This window comes from Rissa tridactyla, chromosome W (genome assembly GCF_028500815.1).
Source record: "Rissa tridactyla isolate bRisTri1 chromosome W, bRisTri1.patW.cur.20221130, whole genome shotgun sequence".
In the NCBI taxonomy this organism is placed as follows: domain Eukaryota; kingdom Metazoa; phylum Chordata; class Aves; order Charadriiformes; family Laridae; genus Rissa; species Rissa tridactyla.
The window spans coordinates 4,260,160-4,271,816 of NC_071496.1; positions in this window are offsets into that span (position 1 = coordinate 4,260,160).

The following is an 11,657-nucleotide window of genomic DNA, read 5'->3' on the forward strand; positions in this document are numbered from 1 at the left end:
AGACATTGGTTTGCTCCTTTGACCATGGCTTTCAATCACATCTTTGTGTTGTATGAAGACCGAAAAGAGTTTAAATAGCCCGCAGACCCTGTACTACCTGGGCACCATCAGTGCTAAGAGAAAAGAAACACACACGTATACATATGTACACACTTAGACACGCAAACATACGTGTGTACACACCACACACACACACACACACACGAACAAGGACCTGCTGCCTTGTGGGAGACTGGCTGAGGTCGAGGAAGCAGGTTCGGGCCCAAGATCTGGCACTGCTTGGATTTCCCAGAACCAAAACTGATGCGGGAAGTATTCGTAAACACAGGCGAATCCAGATCAAAAATCAAAATTTTTCAAGTGACACGTTTCTTTGTACCACAGCAAAGGGAATATATCTTTTAAGCAGGTTCCTTTCTTCCCTTCGAGCCCTCCCCCCAACAGCTAAAAGCTGTTGAATTGCCTTTTCTTCTTTCCTTTGCTCATTCCTATAGCGAGAGGGGAATTGATTTTTGATACTATCCATTTTGTTTGTCACAGATCGTCTTCCACTTCCCTCTGCGCGTTGCTGAAATATCCCCCACAAAATGATTATTCCTATCACCGCGGTCGCCGCTTAGCCTGGGGCAGGGAATTCTCCCGCAGCAAAAAGTGGCCGCGTAATTGAAGGCAGAAACACCAGTACCTGTAGCCTGAAAATGCTAATAAACTACCAGAGGTCCCAGGAAAGTTAAATATTGGGAGGGATGTCAGAGCCGCGGTGTGATTAGTGGAACTGAACGACAAAGAGCACCCGCCTAAGGCGCCGGCACGGGGAGGATCAGTCTCCCTCTGTCATCCAAACACGCCATCCGCCTCCCGGGATGGGGTTTCCACCACGGCTGTGCTTACAGGGAGGCAATCAGAGCAGGAGGAGCGTGCTCGTAGCGACACAGAGCTTGATTTTTGCGGCCACAGATTTGGGGGCTTTAAGAGTGCTGCGTCGATGCTATAAAGGAGCCAGAGGTTTCCGCTGCACGGAAGGGCTTACCTTAGTAGACTTGGTGTCGTGATTTCAGTGACAGGGTTGCGCAGGTGTCTCATTTCCATACCTGCTGTTCAACAAATACACCTATTTTGTGGTTATTCAGATTTTACATCACTCTAAAGATTCCCAGTTTTCTTTAGAGACATGCAAATATACACACGTACTGTATATCTGGACAGAAAGATGATGTATGGAAACATATTCTCGTGTGTTTATGCTAATTTGCTCCTAGGAAGTAGCTAATTTGCTGCCTCCACAGGTAGAATTCTTCCCACGCAAACAATTCCTTATGTACGTATGTGAGTGCATGCATGTCTTTATGTATAAGTGGAGATGCATGTATATAATGATATATGTATGTATATAAGATTTCGTTCCAAGTGTTGTTTTCCCACGCAAATACGCTGCAGAATAAGTCACGGCTGATGACGGCCACGAAGAACCAGCCCTGGGAACAGTCCCACAAAACCTGTGGGCTGTGCTTGTAGCTGAGCGTGTTCCGCATCAACCGCTGCTAACCAGGGGTGGGATTTCCCCTCCCGATAAATGCTTGGTCTGCTGGACCAACCGCATTTGTAAAGCGATTTGATCAGATCGGGGTCTGGAGGCCCCGGCTCTGGATTTGGCGATGGTTGCTGCAGAGAGGCATGACGGTAACGCTGGTGTAAGAAACCTGTGTGAGAATGGTAGGGCAAGGATGAAAGAAGGGTACGTTAATTGTGACTTCTACACATGCCTAGCTATCCCTAGCAATCAACTCCACTTTTCCCCCGGGGAAAAAGTAAGGTCCTTTAATGTTATTTTACCACCCTTTCTTTTCTTGCTCGCTTGATTCCTTTCTTTCCTTCAACGGAGTGTCTCTAATCGTTGCCTTGCGTCATTATCGTTATCTCTTATTATGATCTTTAGTTACGATGTCAAAGACGAGAAAAATGAGCTCAGTTTTCTGGCATCCTAACACATATTGATTTTAACAGCAGCTGCCACGAGACCTTCACATATGATGGATTGCTCTTAGACTGATGCAAAAAATACCCCCATGAATAAAAATATTTACCAAAGAGAATAACCAGTGATTGCATAACTGCATTTCAGACACATTATCATATTGACCAACAGCCCAGGCAAGCTCAGGGAGTGAGCTCAGCACATACCAACATCCTTCAGGGTAAGAGGTTGCATGGAAGACCCTGTTTCAGGTATTTAGGTCGACAACGACCTTCTGGCTTCTTGGGGGCTTCCTTGAGCCTGGAAAATGAAACACCCCAGTCTAAACACAGGACACCTCACCGCTGCCAGCCCTGGCTGTTTTGAACACAGAGCCAACAGCTATGTCCTGTTGGAGGAAAAGTGGAAGAAATACCTCGGGGAGAGCAACATCATGCATGAGCTCCTTGTGCCACACTCCTTCGCCCCATCCTGAAGGCATCAGATGGCACCTGGCCATAGGAGATGGTCTACCCCCAACTATTGAGGAACTGGGGAGCCCTCAGTTGGTGCTGTGGGCAGCAGAAGAGGTTGGCATTCACAGCAGAACATCAAAGCTGCAAATGCAGACCAGCTTCTTTTTTATGAGCCCTTTCTCAGAGGCTTCGATCCCACAAGCGTCAAGTGAGTGTACTCATCCCTGTGCAAAGTCTTACTAAAGTAACCCACGGACTCACACAAGTGTGAGGTGGCAAGCCAAGGACAACAAGGTCCTTGGCCCCTTGGAAGGAGCCTGTACCCTGCAGGTTTGCCAGGCTGAGCATGAAAGATTCTTCTGGATGGGTTGGAACTACATGATCTTTAAGGTCCCTTCCAACCCGAACCATTCTGTGATTCTATGATCTGCTTTGAGAGTGTCACTTCATGAGCGCTTTGAAAAGCCCAGCGTCTGGCAGGAGTGGGGTTTTCTGCAAGCCCACCCTGGGGGAAACGTCTCTCGTTGCATCTTATCAGCGTTGCAGCCCTCAAGCGTGTAAACTCAAAGGCCAGATTAGAAGGCTGAGAACAGCAGGAGCTGTTTCATTCAACTTTTTGCACCAAAGCCATTAGCAGCAAATCTCTGGGGTCAACCCTTGCATCAAAAAAAAAAAAAAAAAAAAAAAAAAAAAAAAGGCCAATATCATAGAATATTTTATTGGTTTATTGCAGGATTTCTTTCCTATTCTTTTCTGGAGGCAACCCCAGCCAGTCCCCTCGGAACTGTATCTTTCCATCTTTCAAAGGGACCTCCTCTTTCTTATTTGGGGGGGGGGGGACGGATTTGGAAATATTCCTGCTTTCTTTTCCTGTTTTCATCCATCTGCACCAGCCTGGCAACCGGCAAAAATACACATATAAAGATGTCTTAATCTTAAATATAATTAGATATAATACCTCACGCAGCGTTGTATGATTAGTAAAATATATGATCATTAGTTATTAGATTAATGTGTCTACTTGTGTAACTGAAAGCCATTTGCAGCCAGAAATGAAATAGCTCAATTTGCTGTAATTGACTTATCTCCCATAGAGATTAGTACACTTGCTGCTGGAGGAGAAGGTTTCTTCAAACGCTAAAAGCAGCTGCGTGGCGAAGCTGGATCCTGTTTTCTTTGGAAAGCCCCTGCCCCGCTGGAGGCAGAGGTATCTGAGGCGAGGTTTGGAGGATCAGCAGAGCCGTAATTAGGACTGCTGAAATAAGAGCTCCTGCGTTTAGAGGCAGGCGGCGCGAGATGATGCCGTTTTCAGGACCCTGCTGGATTGGCACTGGGGCTGCCGTTGGGTGACCCTAGGAGATGCGACCACCTTTTCCTCCCCCTGCACGCTGATCCCGTTTGTTCCGGGACAAATCAAGAGCAATTTCGCAGACTGTACGAGCTTGGGAAAAGCAAAGCAGCAAGGGTTGGGTCCTTGCCTGCCCCGGCGAAGGGCTCGGGAGGGGCGGTAGCAAACGGCGGGGGTGCAGGGCAGGGTATCTGCAATGCGGGTGCCTGGTGCGTGCTCTCGCCGGCGCAGGGAGCTCCTCCCAGGGGTGCCAATAGCAGCTCGACGGGCGAACACGCGCGGAATCGGCAATCGGGAGCACGTCTTTGCTGGCGACGGGGGATTGTGCCCTTAAATTATCCGCTGACACCTCTGACATTGCGAGGTGCTGTGGGGGCCCCACAAATCTCAACTTTTGCTGCTGCCTCTTCCTTTTTTTTTCTTTTTTTTTTTTTTTAAATAGGTTTTCTTATGGTTTTCTTAATTTATTTTTTTTTAGCCACAGCAACTAAGCGAACCGTTCAAATTGAAACACTGAAATGAACCAAGCTGAACAATAAACTAAAACATGCCTAGAGCAAGTTGAGCAATAAACAGGTTTTTAATTTTTTTTTTTTTTTCCCCTTCCATCTCGGTGGTGTCTGCCTCTGATAGATGATGTGACAAAGGAAGAATCCTCAATAAATTCTAAATTCTGAATACTAAATCAGCGAGCAAGAGCAGACATGTGAGATGCCATCCCCGCTCGCAGTGGCTTTACGGCTGCCACACCACGACGCTACTGCCCCGCGGGGCTGGGATGGAGGTGCACGCGGACGGAGGGAGATGCACCGGCTCCGTCCAGCCACGTGTGATGGTTTGATCCAACCTGCACCCAGCCTGAATCCACGACCCGGGCGTGACAGGAGGTTTTCCCACTGTATCCTGGCTGGAGTCTCAAAGGGAAAATATTATTCATAGATTTTGAGGCCAGGAGGGGATATTTTGCACCACCCTGACCTCCATTATAACACAGGCCAGGGAATTTCACAGAGTGATTCCCGCAGCAGGAGCAAAGGGGAGCGATCGGCTACTGTGTTATTCCGCCTCCTGCGAGATGTAGAAAGGCTGGGATTTCTACTAAGGGATGGCACAGAGGAGGAGGACCTGTGAGGCAGGTACTGGAGGAAATGAAAGCCCCAGCTAAAAATTACACTAAAAGCATCTCCTCAAACTTAATGTCGCATTCCCTTCCTCGCCTTGTCAGGGGGGGCGGAGTGCTGTAAAATGTTTATCCTTGCAAAAATTGCATGGTTTGGGAGACAAAAGAAATAGTTTCTCTAAAAGCGCCGTCACATTTTTTGCCTCCGGAGGACCGAAATTTGAAATAATCCCACAAGGGTTGTGATACAGTGTAAAGCAAGATGCTGGTAGTCAGACTGTGTGTGCTGAGCCCTAAGACAGGCTTGGGACCTCAATTCACGGCCCGCTTTGAAGAGAGCTGAGGCGTGTTTCCCTTCTGCAGCACCTTTTATCCTCCTGGCTGTCCTGCCTGAGTCGGGATGCGGCAGCTTTTCCTTCTCGGATGTGGTGCAGCCTCTTTGAAAGGAGCCATCCGTTTCTGCACAACACACACTCTAATATTCGGTGCAGAGCTTCAGCGTAGACTTGTTTCTACAGCTCAGCCTACCTGCACACATTTATTTTCCATGTGGTTCCCCATGGAACTTGTTGGTATCAAGAAGTTTCCACCTTCAGCCAGAGAAACTCCTTGGTTTAGCCGGAGTCTCACTCCGAATTATTTTCCTTTCACTGAACTTGCAGCTCAGCTTGAAGCTGACACAGGCAAATGTACATGAAGACAGCCCGGATTTGCAATGGAATCCGTCAAGCTGTGCGTGGCTCTGCCGAACAACCCAGGGCAGAGATGAGCTCAAACTTAATAATTCACGCATTCAACTTCCAACTCACACTTCGTCACGGTCCTGGGCTGATCAGGCCTGCGGCTCTCATTTAACTCTTGCAATGTGGAGTCCTCTCAAGTTCAGAGCCAAATTTTGGTCTGAACTCAGCCTTTAGATCCCAATTAATCTTTGCAATCTGTCTACATGGGTAAACCAGAATGACTCGGTGAAGCATCACCAGGGAGTCGGTGTAGAGCCCTCAAGTTGGCTTGATACGGTTTGTTGGAGGAAGATAAGTCTATCCCAGCTTGCAAACTAATGGACACATTTATAAAACCCAGAGTGACAGCAAAGAATTTGGGCCTGTCTCCTCCAGGAAGATTCCTGTGGCTTGCACATATTGCCTTGGTGTGGTTAAAATGCATGTACAGACAATGATAAACTCAACTAGGCACCATTACAAACACGACAAATAAGCTGTGATGCCAAATGCAGATTACTTGCAGGTACTTTCAAACTATTGCTGCCATCAGTTCTGCTGCCAGGCTGTTTTCCGAGGACAACTCAGGTGTTATCAGATTTATCACCTTTCCCTCCTCATGCCAAATGCGTCAGTAATTTGCCAGTTCAGTGACCATTACCATTTATCTTTCTTTTTTGCTTATTCATTTCTTCTCTGAATAATTTTGCCATATTATTTTTCTCATTTTTATATAACAAATATTATTGCGGTGCCCTTCTCTCATTCTTTGACCATCACCATAAAGCATGAAGGAAACTATCTCCTGGTCTGTGGAAGCACAAAGTAAGTCCAGGTGCTGGGGCACAGCAAAGTCCCAAAAGTCCTGCCTCCTCTTGCCTTTCTCTTCAGGTGTGATATGTTCCCAAATGGACTTGGAAATATGTTTGAAAATGAACCTACCGTACCCACAGGTTGCAAAATGAAAGACGGTTCTTTTACCTGGATGGAGGAGATGCCCTATAATAAAATTCCTGTATACCAGTGATGTCCAGCAGCTGCCAGTGAAAACAAGGCTCTACTGTGCCGGGTTCTGATGGGGAAACATCCCATCAAATTAAACAAGAGGAACAAGTGCTATGAAATGAAAAGGGCAGCGTTTCCAGCCCTGTTTTTAAGCTGAGCGCCGGAGAAAGTGGCATCGCCATAAAAGCAGAATGTACGGCAGCACAAGATATGCTTCATCCTCCTCCCCCTCCCTCCAGCCCAGGGCTACTCAAAATCAAAAGCCACTTCTCATTTTCCTTTGGACAAGCAGGTGGTTCGACAGAGCTGAGAGATCGGAAAGAAAAGGGAATAGAGATTTTACAACTGCGGAGCTGATATAGCTGGAGATAAAGGCGCTGTGAGCTCTGGTGCCACAGCCTTTATTGCCGGGATGGTGTGTATAAAAGAAGAAACACAACAAGGTTTTCAGATAGATAAAGCAGAGCTTAAAAATCTGGCAGCCGGAGCAGAAATAGCTGATTTTTAACTCATGGGTGGCAAAAAGTATGAGGTTAATAGGAAAAAAGGCCAAAAAAAAGTAGTAACAGATGAATTGCATGAAATAGGACTGCCTGGTAAAGGAGAGGGGCGGGGTGCTCCTCGTTAGTCTTAATTTACGTTAAAAAAAAGCCCCATCACTGTAAGGAGACCATCAGGTCAGCCCAAGGGGCTGACAGCAGGCTGGGAGCAATGTGCCAGGCATGGGCTGTCCTCCACTTGCCCCAAGGCTGGTGGAGAGAGGTAAGAAACCACCTTGGGGCCCTTCTCAATCGTGCTGAGACATGGGCTGTGGGTTGCCCTTTGCTCTCTGGTGTGAGGTGCGTTTCCCCAGAGTGGGTAAAGGAACGCAGGAGAATTGCGAGGAAGCTGCCTGGTCCTCTGGGAGTTGGTGCTTTTTTCATTTGAGATGAAATAAATTCATTAAACTGCATGGTAGTGGCCGGCTAAGAGTGTTGGCTCTACAGGATGCAACTCCAGTTCCTGAGCACGATACCACGATGCACCTGTAAGTCACTGTTTGCTACTCGTTACCTCTCATCTTCATGATGCTTGCATGGAAAAAAATCCTAATTAACTGCAATCCAGGGACTACGACCATCCCTGGCCACTTTCCCACCCCGCAGTCTGAGAACAAAGCACATTTGTGCTTTCTCCAAGCCATAGGCAGGTGGATCTCTGCAGCCTTTTTGTCCCAGTATGGCATATTTCTGCACTCCCACACAGGCCGATGAAGGGTCTGACAGCAGATAACCTCTCCCAGATGCTCAGGGAAATATTATGAGAACAGGGAAACTCAGAAGTTGCTTACTGGGATGCACTTCCCAGGTCATGCCATCCACAGGTTAGACTCATCATGAGATGGAGGTGGTGTTTAACAGCCACAGAGGGATCCTGCTTCCATGCATTCATCTGATTACTTTCTTAGACCATTTATAGCCCTTGGCTTCCAAAACCTTATCGTGCAATATGTAAAATAGCTCTTTTTGTTTCTTTTAAGACTATCATCAGGTAAATACACAGGTTCTTCTGAGAAGAGAAATAGTCAACAAGTTTTCCTTGTACCTTTCAGGAATGTGCATTTCTCTATCAGATTGTCCTTCAACTGCCTGTTTTCAAGACTGCAAAATTGCAAAAGGACCATTCATTTGTCTATTCATAGGCAACTACTCCCTTTTGGGCAGACCTGAGTATCCTACTTACAATTTGACTGTTGCTCCTGTGCCGTTTCTGCCTGTCCAACGTGGACAACTGGCACAGTACGACATCTCAGACGATGCTAGATACTTGTAATATGGAAAATTTATTCCAACCCCTAATCTGTTCAGTATTGCCTTCCCCGATATCCTTTTTAGAGACATAGCAACCAGATTGACGCCAAGGACCACCCATTCTCATAGACTTCTCCGGAGAAGCTTGAGCTTTCTTTTCTTTCATGTTTTACGCAGGATTATTGCAGGTGATTCATTTGTTTCTGTACCACAAGGATAAACAAAGATATAATTCTTTCTTCTCTGTTAAATTTATATGCTCATATTCATTGCTTTTGATTTGACAGGATTAGTCTCACACTTCACAAAATTTAAAGCATCTCTGTTAGGTACAGAAATTCAAATTATCAATACAGGAATTAAGCTACGTAATAAAATATCCATCCCTTCAGCTGTCTATTCCCCAATGCTAGTGGGTTTTCTCTGTGAACTCCTCTATCCAGGATGAGGTGCGGTACCAAACCCTTTTCTCCTCATAAGGCATCAGGGCCCCAGAGATAAAGACCAATGAGAACTGGAAGAAAATACCTGAAGGGGGTCTACAGGTAGATGGGGAGGGATTCTATCAGGGAGTGTAGCAAGAGGACAAGGGAGAACGGTTTTAAACTGGAAGAGGGAAGATTTAGATGAGATCTGAGGAAGAAATTCTTTGGTGTGAGGGTGGTGAGCCCCTGGCCCAGGTTGCCCAGAGAAGCTGTGGCTGCCCCATCCCTGGAGGTGTTCAAGGCCAGGTTGGCCGGGGCCTGGAGCAACCTGGTGTGGTGGGAGGTGTCCCTGCCCAGGGCAGGGGGTGGCACTGGATGATCTTTAAGGTCCCTTCAAAATCTAACCATCCTGTGATTCTATGATTCTGTAAGATCTGTGCTGAGACAGAAAAGAGAGAAAGAAACAGCATTCAGACAGGACCACGCCATGAGTGGTAAAACCAAAAGATAGTTTCCATTTTACAGGCGGACAGACAAGATTTTTGGTTTTTTGGTAGTGACAAAGAAGGGTGAGAGCAGGAGGTAAGTAGGTAAAGGTAAGGGCTGGTATTTGTGTCACCCAAAAAGCAGCTCTTACCAGAGGCACCTGAATAAGGAATTCATTATCCTCAGTTCTTCCACAGGAATTGGCACTTTTCAAGCTAAATCAGATTCCCTGCCAGAGGTCAATCTCTTTATTCCTTACTTAGGCCATTATATGTTTAATGTTTCGTAGGCACTCAAAGACATTAGCAGAAAGACGGGAACAGATCCATATCAATTGGGAAGGTGCTCCCGCCAAGAAAGAAAGCAGGAAGACAGAGCTGAAGTTGAGAAGAAGTGTTCCCCTGGAAAACTTCTGAATTTGTTCACGAAGGGTTTCACGTCTCTCCAACTTACACAGTTTTCTCCTTCTCCCTGAAGTGCCAAGGGATCATTTTTTCCTACTGCTAATGTCATTGGAAGCCTCACTCTGTTGCTGCAGTGGTTATTACTAATGATACCACTAATAACCATAAAGACAACACCAAAAAGAAAAAACACCAAAGATACAGTACTTTCATCAGATACGCATTCTTTGACAGCTCCACTAACGCTGTTCTCCCTTTTCTGCATCCAAAACTATCATCTTGCATCCCTTCCAAAGGTGATGAATCCTGCAAACAGTACAGTGCTACCTCTGGAGTGAAACTCAGTGGTCACCTCCCTGGAAACAGCAATGCATCTCCTCGTTTCAACTAGAATAAGGAAAGCTGCGATTGATAATAAAAGCCATCCTAGAACTGGATCTATCTGCAGTCAAGGACGGGATACAGCTGAAATGTAAATGAAATTGGAGGAAATACTGAAGCAGGTGAAATAATAATTACTCAGGCAAAGATCCTGGACACAATGCTCCCGCACAATGCTGATATCTCTGAAATCTGAAGGGCCTTTTAGATATCTAGCATAATAAATACCTTACCTTACCATGTCAGTCATCCACATGGATCTGGTTCAATATCTTGTGCTCAACTAAAATATTTCTTCCGAGAAGGAAGGCAGGCTTCCTTTTTTTTTTTTTTTTTTTTTTTAAGCCATCAAGAAGGCAGATATCCGCTTCTTCCCCTGATGATTATTATCCGTGGTTAATTATCTTCACTGAGAAAAACGTGTGCTTTGTTTCCAATTTGAAATCCTACAGCTTTAGTTGCCAGTCCTTGGTTCTTTCCCCACTAGACCAAGGAGTCCTTTGGTACTCACTGAGATATCCAGGAAGGAAATACGCTCTCTCATCAATTCTCCTCTATATCTTTCTGATAAGCTGAACAGATCACGTACCTTCAGCTGTTCACCATGGGCCAGCTTTTACCCTTCCATTACTTTGAGCTCACAAGCTTTAACAAAAGTGCCCTGAGGTCTTTAACCACTGTAAACCAGGTCACACAGCATAAGGACAGAGCTATGAGGGGCAAAGCAGCTCATTAAAGGTGCCAAAACACCACAGCAACAGTTTGCTCTCTGGAGTCTCAGCTCCAGCGTGGTAGAGAAATCCACTGAAAGTTGCAAAATATGGAAAACCATGCAGCTGGAGGCTAGAAAGCACCAGCTAAAGGACGCTCGCTCCGTTCTTACCCTCTTCCCCAGGCCCAACGGGGGACCGCTGCTGAGAACAGATTGGGTGGACCTTTCATTTGACCCACTGTGGTTACTCTTACGTTCTCACATCATCCTATTGCACGCATCGCACTTAGTGTTTTACCTTTCTTGAGATGACGCTGCCCTGCTAGAATCCTAAAAGCACATCCATTAGCACACAACCACCAGCGTGAGCCACCTACGCTGATTTAAGAGATGGAGGGCTCGTTGCTGGCCCAGTTGGGTTCTTTAATTATTCTGAGTCCAGCTGGAAAACATCTATAAACACAGACCAGCCTCTGCTGGTGTGTTGGGAGTGCGGTACAAGGTGCTAATGCTGCTAATAATTGAGTTACGGCTGGTGTGCAAGGAGCTGATACTGCAAAACTTTGATCCCATCCTCAAGTGAATGCTAGCAGTGTAGCAAAAGGCAGAGCAAAGGAACAAGGCTGTAGTTTATGTTAAATCAGCTCAAACTGGCATCAGATGACTTGAATTAGTACACAAGGAGCATATGAAACATATTCATTTTGTTAATAGAAATGCCTAGCTGTATTAGCTCCTTTTTTGCTTATTATTCATAATATTTTTCTATAATACAGAAAATCAGTTTTTATTTTTAAAATGCAATCAAATTATATTTCCTATTAAAACTTTAAT